The sequence below is a fragment of the Tachypleus tridentatus genome, chromosome 13, assembly GCF_004210375.1.
Source record: "Tachypleus tridentatus isolate NWPU-2018 chromosome 13, ASM421037v1, whole genome shotgun sequence".
In the NCBI taxonomy this organism is placed as follows: Eukaryota; Metazoa; Arthropoda; class Merostomata; order Xiphosura; family Limulidae; genus Tachypleus; species Tachypleus tridentatus.
Genome location: NC_134837.1, coordinates 74,028,297 through 74,043,465, shown reverse-complemented (window position 1 = coordinate 74,043,465; position 15,169 = coordinate 74,028,297). Strand labels below are relative to the sequence as shown.

The 15,169-nt window shown below is 35.1% G+C and overlaps 1 protein-coding gene across 2 annotated transcripts in view; it reads left to right on the top strand.

Moving 5' to 3' along the window:
- LOC143235987 (uncharacterized) overlaps positions 1-15,169 on the top strand; it is a 67,539-nt gene that overhangs the window by 9,998 nt on the left and 42,372 nt on the right. For both annotated transcript variants that reach the window (XR_013019416.1, XR_013019415.1), the window contains exon 4: positions 1,564-1,645. The gene's annotated coding sequence lies outside the window, so the exon portion shown is untranslated. The remainder of the gene's footprint in view (positions 1-1,563; positions 1,646-15,169) is intronic.

Here is a 15,169-nt window from a genome sequence, read left to right as displayed (position 1 = left end):
TAACGCATTAAAGGAAACTTTGAATAAACCTGAATTACATGAATATTTATGAACCTTTATTTCTTCATGTTTTGGATGAATATTTTTATGTAAATTTCAGTGTAAGAAAATGCAGAGTATAAGTAGGAGAGATGTGTTTTTCTTTTCCAGTCATATTTACATTCCCAGCCATTTCGAATGAGAATTTGGGGTTGTTCACTATTCAGGTGATGTTATAACTAGTTTTCTTCACTTGTCTGTATGGTAAATTATTATAAATGCACATAAACTCTTATTACTTATAAAAACTCAAACTCTGACCAGGTGAGAAAATAGGTTTAGAACAATATCGGATCTCCCATACGTTCAAAAGTGTAGATAGTTGCGATTGTTGTTCAGTGTTGTACTATGGAGGGAGGGCCGTGGGTTGCCCAGCGGTCAGTATGCCTGAGCTGTAAACCTGAGAAATGATGGTTCGTTTCCTGTTGCTGCAAAATCACACTCCGCCCTTTGGGGCTGTAGGTATGCTATAAGCTTTACAGGCAGTTTGTTTTTTAATTCTGCGCAAAGCTACACGAGGGTTATCTGCGCTAGCTGTCCCTAATTTAGCAGTGTGAGACTAGAGGGAAGGCAGCTAGACATCATCACCAACGAATAGTGGGATTAACCGTAACATTATAATGCCCCCACGGCTGAAAGGGCGAGCATATTTGGTGTGATGGGGATTCGAACCCTCGACCCTCACATTACGAGTTGAGCGCCTGAGCCACCTGGCCGTGACGGGCAGATTCCACTGATACGTCTGACAAAAGGTGACGGTGGATGCTATAGACTAGCTGTTATTCTTATAGTCTTTCTGTTTAAAACTAAGGTCGTTGTGTGTCTTTGGAATAAAAAAAAAAATATGTCTTTAAAACCTGTAACGGCCTAAAGTAACTCTTCCCCCCTTCCCCTACAACCAGGGTTGAACTAAAAAAAATCTATTCTTTGACAACCATAAAAATTCGAAGTGCGGCTTTCAAACTATTGAAATACAAAGTTCATAACTTACCAAAACACGGAAATATGTGCCTGGCCAGGACTCTTAACAAATGTTAATGAACGATATAATATAGAAATTCAGGTTAATAAATATTTCAATACATAAAGGTTTTTTATTCACTTGTTAGATCAAGAAATTACAAAGCATGTGATTATAATTTACGTAATCCTGTACATAATGTACATTTTCTTGTGCAACGTTAATGATATCTGTACTTCACCGCTAGGAGAAACTGATGTCAGTCTCATAATAACAGGCAAAATAGACGTAATCATGAAGAAGTTAAGTTAATGTTTTAAATATAACTGAATAGTCATAGATAAATTAAATGATAGAAGGAATAACAAATGAACAACCAAAACCAAATTCGCTATCTCGCAATCCAAATAAGCAGATGTCTCTTATTAAAAACACCAGACTTAGCTGTTTTTCACACCTGAAGTAACATTTAACTCCATTAATTGATAAGTTTATTCTTATCGATAAAATAAACGTCACTGTGTGCGTGTATATTTGTTTATTATACGTTTACACATCTCTAGATCAATCATCACCAGATTTGACCTATTGATGCAGGACAACATGAGGGTGGCTGGACCTACATCTGACGTTATATTGAAAACAGTATGTATTCCTGTTCAGTATTGACACTTCTATGTATTTTTATTACATCCTTGATGTTTATTATGTTAAGAAAAATAAATATAAGTGAAAGTTCCTATAGCTAATGTTATACAAATGTGAATAGTTAAAAAAACAAACCAGTCTTCTTGCAGTGTGTGTGTTTTCTTATAGTAAAGCCACATCGGGCTATCTGCCGAGCCCACGGAGAGGAATGGAGATTTGTAGCTTGTATTCATGGGTTAGATCGAAATCTGTAAATTAGGGGGAGAGTGCCCTTTCCCATTGTGAACGGCAATTCTTGTAATTCGTTTCAATGCACTAAATGGGCCAATTGTTTAAGTAAATAGCAGAGCTTAAGATGTACTGAATTTAGAGATGTTCTGCGTTTTCAATGTATGTGGATCAAAGTTAAATGTTTCATATTAAATATTAGTGTAAAACGCTAAAACAAAAACCTTTATGAAACATCATTAAGATTTGATACCTAGCTTTACTTAGATTATGTGCTTAAAATAATGAAATATCACTCGGTCATTGTGTTTATTCGAAACGTTTCTTAGAAGTCTATAATGTCAAGACGATGTCCTTCTATTCATTGGATCGTACGAGTCCTATTGTTAGTTTCAGAGGTGGGCCCAGCATGGTCAAGCGTGTTAAGGCGTGCAAGTCGTAATCAGAGGGTCGCAGGTTCGCATCCCCGTCGCGCCAAACATGTTCGCCCTTTCAGCCGTGGGGACGTTGTAATGTTACGGTCAATCCCACTATTCGTTGGTAAAAGAGTTGGCGGTGGGTGGTGATGACTAGCTGCCTTCCCTCTAGTCTTACACTGCTAAATTAGGGAAGGCTAGTACAGATAGCCCTCGTGTAGCTTTGTGCGAAATTCAAAAACAAAACAAACAAAACAGTTTCAGAGCTGTTTGTTAGAAGATTCAACGTTCTAGCCACTGAATACACTTTGCATTTTAGGCTGTGGGGGTTATTCCATTCGATCATTTTAACCTAATGTGGCGTTTAACCTGAAAATATTCTTATTTCAAAACCTTTTTACTTAAAAATACCCACGACTAAAAGACGATTTTTCTCTCTATTTATTACGTAAAATGAAATACGTTTAAAAATAATAAGAATATCATTATAAAAGCTTTAATCTATTTTAATTACGTAAAACGTCAGCTTAAAAGGTAGAAATTGCAATACATTTATCAACAGCTATCCCTTGTTTCTTCCTAAATTGTCGATAGATGGCAGCTCTATTATACAAAAAATTTTTATTGAATTTCAACTATCCAATAAAATTTTGTGGAAGAAATTTGAACGTTTTCATTCGTACATTATTTACATATCAAGCAAAACTAAATCGTTTTTAATAAATTTAGGTTATAGTTACCGTGTTATTGTTATTAAACATATTAACAAAATGATTCCTAATGTTCACTGTCATACTGAATTGAAAAGTAACGTCTTGGTACTTTTTTACTTCAGGTTTATAAAGAAATTCAGTTAAATAGTTATGAATGAAAGTTATTTATGTGGAATTTTAAGAATGTAATATTTTTAATGATTGGTCGTATCATTAATAAGAGTGTTATTTTATAAGTAAATTCCTACTTAACAACTGATTGTAAGAATGTGATGTTTTTAGTTATTGGGCGAATTATTCATAAAGGTGTTGCTTTCAGTTAATAACCTTGCCAGGTAGTTAGGGCAATCGATTCGTAATTTGAGGGTCTCGGGTTCGAATCCTCGTCACACCAAAAATATTCGCATTTTCAGCCGTGAAGGTGTTACAAGGGACAGTCAATCCAACTATTCGTTGGTAAAAAGAGTAGTCCAAAAGTTGGCGATAGATGGTGATGACTAGCTGCCTTCCCTCTAGTCTAACACTGCTAAATTAGTGACAGATAATTCTCGTGTAGCTTTGCGCGAAATTCAGAACAAACAAACAAAACAGTTCTTAACCGAGGTATGTCAGATCAAAACTCTTACTGGTCGTCCGTACATGCGACGACTAGAAGCTTAAATTATCTCTCGTGGTTGTCATACTTATTAAACATGTACTTAGGCTGATCACTTTAGAATGGCATTTCTGTTTCGTCGTTTTTGCTTATTCTGATGGCCACGATCATGTTCTATGGCTAAGCACCATCAGTTCTTAAGGAACTCCTGAACCGCACGGTGAAAACAAAAAATTGAAGGTTTAATTTCGTATGTACAAGATAGGGAGTTGCACCTACCAGAAACTGTTTTACGCTTAAAGCAGTAAAACTGACGACGCATACCTTTGGCGTTACACTCGCCAGTGTATGACAACTGCCATTCGTGACAGTGTTTTCGACGAAACAACATTCGTTTTCTCGTAGCGTTCCGTAGTGTCCTGGAACTTAAAATTGTACCATGTTAATTACTCTGTGTTCCCAACATTTCTCTTTGCTATAATTCTTAGTGGATGCATGAAGACACTAAACTGTTTAGCTTCACATTTCCTTTTTGCAAATGTATATTTTCAGTTTCAGTCAGATTATTAGTAAACAATGTTCTTACGTTGCTAACAAACAATTGACTAAAACAGTATGAGGAATATGAATAATTACGATTAATTACATCATGTTTTACGAACTCGTGCGTATGAAAGAGTAAGTCATATGCACGAGGTGAGACCTTCGTTTGTTTGTTTTCACTTTGTTTTTCAGCGCTTCTGTAATTTCTGTTCTAATAAGCTATTACAACGGATAGTAAATCAATCTTAGGCCACACATATTGAAATACTTTGCACACATCTTTCACAATACTTGGGTTTAAACAGACCAAAGGCTTGACGAAAAGGTCATTGGACCTGTTGCATGGTGGAAGTTGGCAAGGACGTGATCGAATGGAAGTGTTGTCATTCCAATGTGTTCAGCCTTCTTTCTTACGAAAATGCGGCTGGTAGCTAGTGAGAGTTCTTCAGTTATTAGAGCTTGTTTATTTTATTTTTTAACGGTGTTAGAAGACATGTCTAGTTTTACTGCAAAGGCTTTTCGAATCACAGTATCTGGTTTCATAAGCGCAACCTTTATTATGGGAATGAAGTTATTGTTTCCGAATGAACTGGGGAGTACTTTCGAAGCCTGTTGAACTTTTAAATGCGTTGCTATGCAAATTTTTGCTATCTCATACAAAATATTGTATACTTTGACTAATTCGTCTGAAAATCGTCCAGCATGAATCGGTGATAAGTTTACGGGCTTATAATGCCAAAATATGGGGTTCGATTCCCTGATGTGGACAGAGTACAGATAGTTTGAATTGACTTTACACTGAAACAAGTGTTTGATATTTTCGTTTTAATGTATTTCCGTTCGGAAAATATTTTTTAATGTGTCTCCAAACATAAGTCTACCCGATGTGGAATTGCACTGAATGTTTGAATTAACCGTGAACCAAATATACCTGTGCTACACGTATCACGTTTTCGTCTTTAGCGATAGGATGCTTACACGAGCAGCAGGTACTTCAAATAAAGTGTGATTGATATGCTGTGTAAAGTATCAATACTGATAAAGTTCAGGAAATACGATTTTTTTTTCATGTAAATATAATCTTTGATTTCATTGTATTAAATACTGTTCCCAAAGTTTAAAGTGTTTTAGGATTTTATCAGAAAGTTATCATTAAAAAATTAACACTTGTGTTTTTATAGAAGTCGTAAACTTTTCTGAAGTAAATTTTCTATCATTTTAAATATGTTTACGTATAATATGTAATCCGAATTCATTTGTCATCTGATAATCGTTTATATTGGTGCTAATATTTAATATAGTTTTTAGACTAATGACGATGTGTTTGATATTTTCTTATGGACACAGTAGGTTTTAACCATCTGGCTCGAATGTAATCTAATGGTGATTTCATTTGTATTTGAGATCCGAGTGCCTCGAATCCTAGGCCTTGTTCTATCAAACACGCTAGTGATACTGTCATCTGATCAAAAGTTTCCGTTTCTGATGGCGGGTGCTCTCGTCTCGTTGCCTCACACATGTTAAAAAATTAGGAACGGCTTTACCTGAATAACAGGGGTCTTTAACCATTGGTATCGTTCAAGTGAACTAACTAAACTCTGTATACCTACCTATGATTTGACGCAGAACTCTTAGAATAGTTGCTTCTTCCACATATGCCCTCCTTCTTTTTTTTTAATACCATTATAAATTCAGTTAAGACCAACCACTTAGCTTAGTGACCTCAGTGGACTATCAGTAACCTAGCGACGCCATTTTGTTTAACAGTTGGAAGGACATCATCTCCTTATTTGTGTTGTTTTAGGAGGGCTGCAGAGAAGCTGTCTACTCTAGCCGCCCCTGTTTTAGAACTGATATACTAGAGAAGAGACAGTCAAAAGTAGCCATCGTCTACTATCAGGTTACTATAAATGAATAGTGGGATTTGATCGTCAGTGTTATAAGATTCTTCTGGTTCCTCAGAGCGCAGGGCTATTTTGCGACAACGGGACGCGAACCTTCGATTAACAGTCCAGCAAACTAAACGCTATTCTACACCCGACAATATCTCCATATATCTAAAATACCTCTTTAATAATTATACTCGATAGTGTATAAAACGTGTAAACCAAACAAGAATAAAATATTTAAAAACATCTTGATTTTCTTATCTACATTTTTTGAATAAATCGGTTTAAAGTGTTTGTTCACAAAACAAATAGTAATATGAAAAAGTAAAGAAGAAGACGAGTAAGAACTTCTGTCACATTTGTATATTTAGAAGAAGAACGAATAAGAGCTTCTGGTGCACTAGTGTATTTAGTATTTTAATTATTCTGGAAGTTTAGTGTTCTGTTAAGACACTCGTCCATCTTTGTTGTTTTCACAAGAGTTGAGTTGAATAACAGGTCAAGGCTGCGGATCGGAGAGCACAGCGTTGGAGACGTTATGCCGTTGAACACGTTCCTCGCTTTAAACAGTAGACATGTTAGATGGTAATAACCAATATGGGCATATTATAAATGTGACAGTCAATCACGTTTTATGTTCCTATTAGTGGCGGGTTATGCCTGCTGGGTGCCTTTTTTGTGGTCAGCGATTAATGGTTAGTGACAACTGTATCTGAACCCTACGGGTCTTTGACCTGGTCGCTCAGTCCGCATACGCATAAAGTGTCATTCATATTCAGAATTGAGTTAGTTGTCAGTACATGTGTGTGTTTTGTCGCCACTTTCATCGAGTAAACAGTCGTTCATTCCAACCTTTAGAAACACATAGTACGTTTATATGTATGTACATATTACTTATCAGTTAGCTCATTAAACAGATGAGACAGTGCTAGTTGATTTAAGTATTTTGTAGATTACAAACAGGGTTGATGAGCTGGACCGTTACTGTTGTTTTTTTCATCTGGGAATACGGTCGCCATATCTCTTTCTATCAGTTATTGAAGATGCAGGGAGAGAAGTAAAGCCACTCTTGTGAGATTGACAAAACCTGGTTTTCGTCTTCAGCCACTGAAACAACGACAAACGAAAGATACAGTTCAGGCTGAGTTTATATGCTTGTAGCAGCTTGGTCTACAAGAGATGGAACAGAGATATCGCTCGAATCCGTGCATAAAACGATGAAGATTCCAATGATAATCAGAGAAGAAAGAAATATTCGTTGTTGTACTGTCTCCTTGATTGGCAAATGAGTCGAGTGAATGTACAACGCTCCGGACGGCAGCTTGAGTGGTGGTTTATCAGATCATTAGGCTTAGCGTTGTTAAGTCAGCCTCGTCACGTCTTCGAGCCCTTGTCATTTCCAAGTGTCCTTGACTCGACTTTCATTTCTCTGCTTCTATTTTTGAGAGGAGTTTCATGCTGGAAAGTTGTAGATATTTTTCTTCTACGTCTCATCTTCTCCACTCTGCTTCAGTGGGTCGGAATGTTTTATCGTTATTAAACTCTGCTGAAGACAAGCGTACCTGAATCTGTTTATAAAGTTTCAGTGTTAGCATCAAAATAGTTAAGAGTCGGATCAGATCAGAAGATATAGATGAATTTTAGGAAGGAGTTAATTAAAGTCGATAGCATTCACATTTGTCAAACCAAATAAAATAACTTTTTTTTTTTTTTTGTAGTGTATCGACCTTCTTGAAATGTACCTACAAAATCGTCAGCGCTGTTTTATGTATCTGGCAAAACTTTATTATTTGCCGAACAAAATAAAACCCAAATTTGAATTTTTAGTCTCTCTTTTTCTTTTTCTTACTTTTAAAGGCATTGTTTAGATATGTGGAATCCGTGTGTTTAAAATGTAAAACTACGAAATGGGCTATCTGCACTGCGCTCACCAACGTTACACTAAACTCCAATTTTTAGTGCTCTAAGCTCCGAAACTTACCGCTGAACAATCGGGAAACAAACAGTGAAACTAAATAATAATTCTACTACTGTAATATAATACAACAATACACATTCACTGCGCTAATGTAATATAATAATGCGTATTAATTGTGCTAATGTAATATAATACTAAAATGTCTGTTCATTGTGCAAATATAACATAATAATACCTATTTTTTGTACTAATGTAATAGAACAATACCTATTTATTACGCTATTGTAATGTAATACAACAATATTTATTACGCTATTTTAAGATAATATAACAGTACCTATTCATTGTGCTAACTTAATGCAATACAGCAATAAATATTCAAAGTTGTAGAATATGGCTACTGTGCACAAACTTCCCGAAAGTAAAACAAACTCTTCCACGTGCAGAATAAATAAGTCTGTATCCAAGGTAAAACACAGTTTTGTATGTGTCCAGTAAGTCTCTACTGTATACAGACTTATCCAAAGTAAAACACATTTTTGTAAGTGTCCAGTTAGTGAATGTTGTATACAAACGTATCCAAGGTAAAACACAGTTTTGTATGTGTCCAGTAAGTGGCTACTGCACATAAACTTGTTAAAAGTAAATCACGCTCTTTATGTGCCGTATAAATGGCTGCTATTTAAAAATACACTTGTTAATGCGCCCCTCTTTGAGACGGTTTGTTTCGGAGCAAAGCTACACATAATTATCTATAGGCGGTCTATTTATCACGGAAAATCGAAACCCAGGTTTTAGTGTTAAAAGTCTGTAAACGTGCCGCTGACCTTTCGGAGTTCTCTGTGATGTGTGTTTTCCGTGATAAAGCGAATGTTGAGGCTTCAATCTACTAATAAATATATACAATTGTAAATATTAATAATCTATGATGGGTTTGTTCACTTATTTATGGGAGAGAAAAATATTATGGGTACAAATAATCCATGATGAATTTAGTTATGGTAAGCTAAATCTAACAAAAACGTATAAAACAATACGGTAAATACCAATACTGTAGCCACCCTAAGCCTAGTATTCGTTTATGAAACACAGGTTTCAGTATAAGGAAAATCGTATAAAACAGTATTGTAAATAACAATAGTGTAGGTTAATTTTATTAATCACATATTTCAGTATAATTAGAAATATCATGTAAAATAATATTGGAAATACCAGAATATTAAATCTATATACTAACAATTTTGTCATTTATATATTGTTAATATATAGATTTAATAAATAGTCACTGGCAAACAACAGATAGCACTTTTGATTACTTGTACTTAGCTATTTAGGCTTAAGCCCTTCTCAATGAAACAGCATATTTTATTATTCTTCAATATCTTTTATCAATAAATCGTGTTTTTTATTTCATCGGTCCTCTACGTTATTGACAGTCGATCTGTTTCAGGCAGATTTCAATAGAAGAAATGCAAGTAAAATCGCATGTGGTCTGTTGAGAGAGGCTTTGATATAGATCAAGTACATGTAATGCTATGCCTTAGATTCTGACAACCTGTATGCAATATACAGGACAGAAGATAACAACTGCAAAGAAAAAAAAGGAAAGTGTCACGATTATTTTTTTCTTTTAATAAGTTTATATTTCAAAGTAGATATTCTTAAACTCAGACAAATCATAGTTATCAGTAAGAACATTCTAGTATATTAGTGGATATCAGTTCATACGTATTATTGTCTTGATGCGGTTGGAACGTTAACGATTTTATATTTCAAAATTTATCAGCATTTTTTAAACCTATTTCAATGATCTAAGCCAATATAGAGGGCTTATCTGTTATGATATCATTAATTAATACGTATGCAAAGGCTGATAGAAAACGTTTATGTGTTGTGTTCTACATAGAGACGTCATATGTCATAGCTATAAAAGAAATTGTGTAAAAATCCGTAAACATAATATGCTTCATGCACGCATGAGTGCGTTATTACGACCGATAGACGGAGCCGCTGTCTAGGGAATGACTATTGTTAAGTGCATATATGTTCATAAACATCAGTCAACACAGAGCTGCTAAATTAAAATGCTGTTTGCTCTCATTATTTTTACACTCTACTAGTTTATAAGGCTAATCCACCGTCACGAGTGGGCCACAACCAAAGCAGCGTTCTCGCTTCACTTAAGAACTGAATGCCGCAGCGTTTATCCGAGTTGATAGTAATCCCCGATGCTATTAGACAGTTAAGACCTAGTATATTCGTGCAGGTAGACGCTCAATCATCGACAAGCAAAGAGCGCGAATCAATGTCTTTTTTTTTTTTTCCTACTGGACGCCGATGATATGATGTTGGACAACAGAATATCATCAGTATGATTGTACGGAGATTTCAATGTTTACGAATACGAAAACTTAAGCCTGAGCGATCACTGCACATGCTTATTTAGCACGCCCTTAGCTAGGTCATATTTCGTTTGGAATTTTTTCCGTTATATCATGTACACTGAGAAGAAGAGCCACGATGAGAGGGCTTTATCCGACGAAGCCAAGCGAGGCGATAGAATCACGTGGCTAAACGTGGTACTTGCGTCTCCCTCTATGAGCTAGAAGGCATTGAAAGACAGGATCAGACATATGTTGTTCGGATTAAGGGACTGATTACAAGAATTATACCAGATTTTTCTACGACTGCGGTGGTTGTTCAAGAGGCCTAAATGTTCCCTCCCCTCCCCGCCAAGAGAACTTGAAAGTTAGCGGGCAACAGACTACTTGTATGCCAAAGACTATACTACCAGTCTGCAGAACTAGTGTAGTTCTTCCGTCCTGATTGTTGCTCGTGAGTCAGGCTTCACACTGTGCTTGTTTGGAAGGTTTCTGCGCGAGCTGAAGGATAATAACATGTCAGTAACTTATGTCGTTGAGATCTGAAAAACAAACTGAAGCATATATGATGTTGATGTAGATGACATACTATTTTCTACCTATAAATGTATGACGACGCCCTATAGCTTTGTTGAATAGATTTTATAAGATCTAGATAAATAGGTTTACAATAAATCCGGCCCGGTATAGAACTAATGACACAAGTTTTTCGAGACTTTATTTTTCAAACACAATTGGATTATCTGTGGCACTGACATTTTCATTAAGTTGTAACTTTGAAGTTTGAGTGGATTTATTGAAAAACGTTAGAGATAAACTGTGTGTATTAATATATATATATATAAACAGGAAAATATATGCACACATATACACGTTTCCTTATATATATATGAAACCACATCATTAAGAATATCATACTGTTTGTTTCCTCTTTCTTTCATTAATTTCTTATATCGGTTTCGTAACTTTAAAATTAATTCTTAAGGAAATAGTTTTACTGAGACTCTATCACAAAAAATAACTTATCTAAATTAAATGCACGTACTTTTCAAATATACAAACATGTGGTACACTATGTATAAATTAAGTACGTTACAAATGCTCAAAAGTGGATAAAATCAGTCAATATACTTTCAATTCTAAATTAAAATCTTACTCTAATTATACTTTTTCTTATTACTATCACAAAAGGGCAATTTATTTTCCCGTAATTTCGTACTCTTACTTACCCTATTTTATATAAGTTTTAGTAACTGTTTTGTTTCCATGGTTTCCCAATTCCTACAGACTTTACACAACCAATTACTTCTGCAATCTTACCACTATCTATTTAAAGTGTCGCCAAAACAAGAACTTATTATTTTTCGAAGAATGATCTTGTGAAAATATTGTTTATTTTATGCAGAAAGCTACACAAAGAGCTATCGGTGCTCTGCCCGCCATGGCTATCGAAACCCGGTTTCTAACACTGTAAGTCCTCAGACTGTGCCACTGGAGGGCTTATAAAATAATTTAAAATGTTCTCAAAATATATTCATTAAAATTTTTACTGCCATATAGTGGGCTTTTTACGGGATATCTAACATGGAATTTATCTAAATTCATCCTTAATCTTAAATTATCTGTTTTACCAGTATAGGATTCATCATCATTTATAATTCTAAAAGATGTATCATGCTCTTAGAAATACAATTAAATGAGTTAGCAAAGAAAACACTATTTGTTTGTTATTGTTCTTTATTGTTTTGGTATGTAACCTAAATTACATAAAAAGTTGTTGTTTTTTCTGTTACAGCCGAAGATAACTTGTGTAGAAAAATTTCAATATACATTTATTCAATAATCTATACAAATTTTAGGTTGTCTTTTTGGTTTGTTTGTTTATTAATTTCGCACAAAGCTATATGAGGGCTATCTGCGCTGGCCTGTCTTCTTGGTAAAATGTTTTTATTATTTTTGAATACATCTTTAAGTTGTTTTATGTACTAATTGTTTTAACTGTGTACTAACATGAAATATAAATGTATGTATTTGGAATATGAGTCAGAACAAAAAGTATAATACTCTCTTTAGGTTCACTAGTGTTTCTATTGATATGTTTTTTTTATTTAAAAGGTTATTCTTAGAAAATTCAAAATCTTTTAATATAACTTTTTACCGGATAGTGATACAGAACTAATAATGCTTTAGTTCTAGTAATAATCTATTAACTCTTTATTTCTTTGGGCCCGGTATGGCCAGGTGGATAAGGCACTAGACTCGTAATCTGAGGGTCGCGGGTTCGAATTCCCGTCACACCAAACATGCTCGCCCTTTCAGCCATGAGGGCGTTATAATGTTATGGTCAATCTCACTATTCATTGGTAAACGAGTAGCCCAAGAGTTGGTGGTGGATGGTGATGACTAGCTGCCTTCCCTCTGGCCTTACACTGATAAATTAGGGACGGCTAGCGCAGATAGCTCTCGAGTATCTTTGCGCGAAATTCAAAACAAACATCTAAAGAAACAAACTCTGATTTTTCTTAGCAAGTTTTCAATAAATTCAAAATCGTCTCTAACAAGACTAGTCATATGAGATAAAAAATGTTTTAACAATGTGTGTATGAAAGGTCAATTAAATGTTTGGTAATTTTTTATTACCTCCGACAAATGGTCTCCCTGAGATATCAGGAGGTTTTCCAATGTGATTGATTTGATTGGTTGTTTGAAGTTAAGCACAATTGGCTATTTGTGCTCTGCCCACTACGGGTATCGAACCCTAGTTTCTAGTGTTGTAAGTCCGCAGACAACAATAATTCATTAATCTGTTTTGAGTTATATAAAAATACTCAGTTCATGAATTATGATACTTAAATAAAATATTTTTTTCTTTTTTGATGATATAATCTGAAATTTAAAAATAAGATAATTTAATATTTTCTATAAAAGTCACGCATTTCAATTTATTTAAACTTCGAATTTTTTGAAAAGCCTTTGTATCGTTTAAATGACCCTAAACCATCTGATTATAAAGTTGTTTGAAAAGTACATATGTTTAATTTAGAATATTCATGCTTAATTGAAAAGCGATACTTTGTATGTTTTGGTTATAGGTTCTCAGTATAACTATTTCCTGAAGAATGAATGACCTTTGAAGTCACGACATCAGTAGAATAAATTAATAAAAGAAGGAGGGGGAAGTCTGATATTCCAGCGTTTTCTTATATACATGTAAAATAGTTGCAATCGTAAATTATTCCATTTTTTTGCACTTCAAAAAGAGCAAACACAATTTCAGTTCTCTGAAGTGTTGTTGGAATAAAACGTAATATCTGAATAAAACGAAAAAAGAACTTAAGATTGTTTCTCCCATGTGTAAACCAGTGACAAATTGAATAGTGAAGTCACTCATGTGAGCAGCAACGTCGTAAAATCAACAGGTTCAAAAAACAAATAACGATAGGATAATGAAACCTGATGTGAAACACGGATACATAAAATTGGCATATTTAAAACACACATACGTTTTTAGAATTTTCATGTAACTGTGCAGATATATTTTTATTGACAGTTGAGCATAAAGACACACTATGGTCTGGGTATCTGTGCTGTGGTACAAATATCGAAAACCGCTTTTAAAGAGTTATAAGCCTTCATACTTGCCGCTCAACCTCTAATTCTGGACTTACAGATAAGAAGTGTGTGAGACAGTGAACAGTGAAACAGCAGCCACCCGCAACTCTTGGACTAATACTGTTTGACGGCTATTCTTTCAGCCCACTAACGCTCTCAGAATGTGGATTCACAGGTACGCTAACAATTATGCCACGCCCGACCGAACTGTATTTTATATGAAAATTGGATAATGAATGGGGTGAAAAGAATAAAAGGAATACGTTAAGTTGTTTGAAACAATGATCGAAAAGTTAGTATATATGAAAATATTTATAGTAATTTGTTTGTTTGTTTCACGCAAAGCTACACAAAGGTTATCTGCGCTAGCCGTCCCTAATTTAGGAGTGTAAGACAAGAATGAAGGCAGCTAGTCATCACCACGCATAACCAATTCTTGGACTACTCTTTTACCAACGAATAGTGGGATTAACCGTCACATTATAACGCCCCCACGGCTGAAAGGGCGAGCATGTTTGGCGCGAGACTTTGTCTGAAAAAAAGGTGCTATACCAAAACGTCATATATCAACTTCATGAAAAGATTACTATAAATTGGCCCGGATGGCCAGGTGGATAAGGCACTCGACTCGTAATCTAAAGGTCGCAGGTTTGAATCCACGTCACACCAAACATGCTCACCCTCTCTGCCGTGTGGGCGTCATAATGTGACTATCAATTCCACTATTAGTTGGTAAAAGAGTAGTCCAAGAATTGGTAGTAGGTGGTGATGATAATTTCCTTTCCTCTAGTCTTTCACTGCTAAATTAGCGCAGATAGCCGTCGTGCAGCGCTTCCCAGTGGTACAACATTATGTCTGTGGACTTATACTGCTAGAAACCGGGTTTCGATGCCCGTGGTGGGCAGAGCACAAATAGCCCTTTGCGTAGCTTTGTGCTTAATAACAAACAACAACCCTCGTGTAGCTTTGTGCAATCTCAAACTAAACTAAAATGTGAAGAAGGCGCTAGTCCGAAACGTTGTATATCTTCAGATAGATAGAAGTATTTTCATGTTTACTGTCTTGTTTGGTGACATTTTTCTTTAACTACGTAATCTAATATTGTTTTAACTGATAAACCAACAGGCACTTGCGTATAGTCCGTATTTCAACTGCCTACAGGACTGTTCAACGGAATTAGTAACTACACTAGAAACTCTGTATTTTTAAATAACGATATTTTCAAT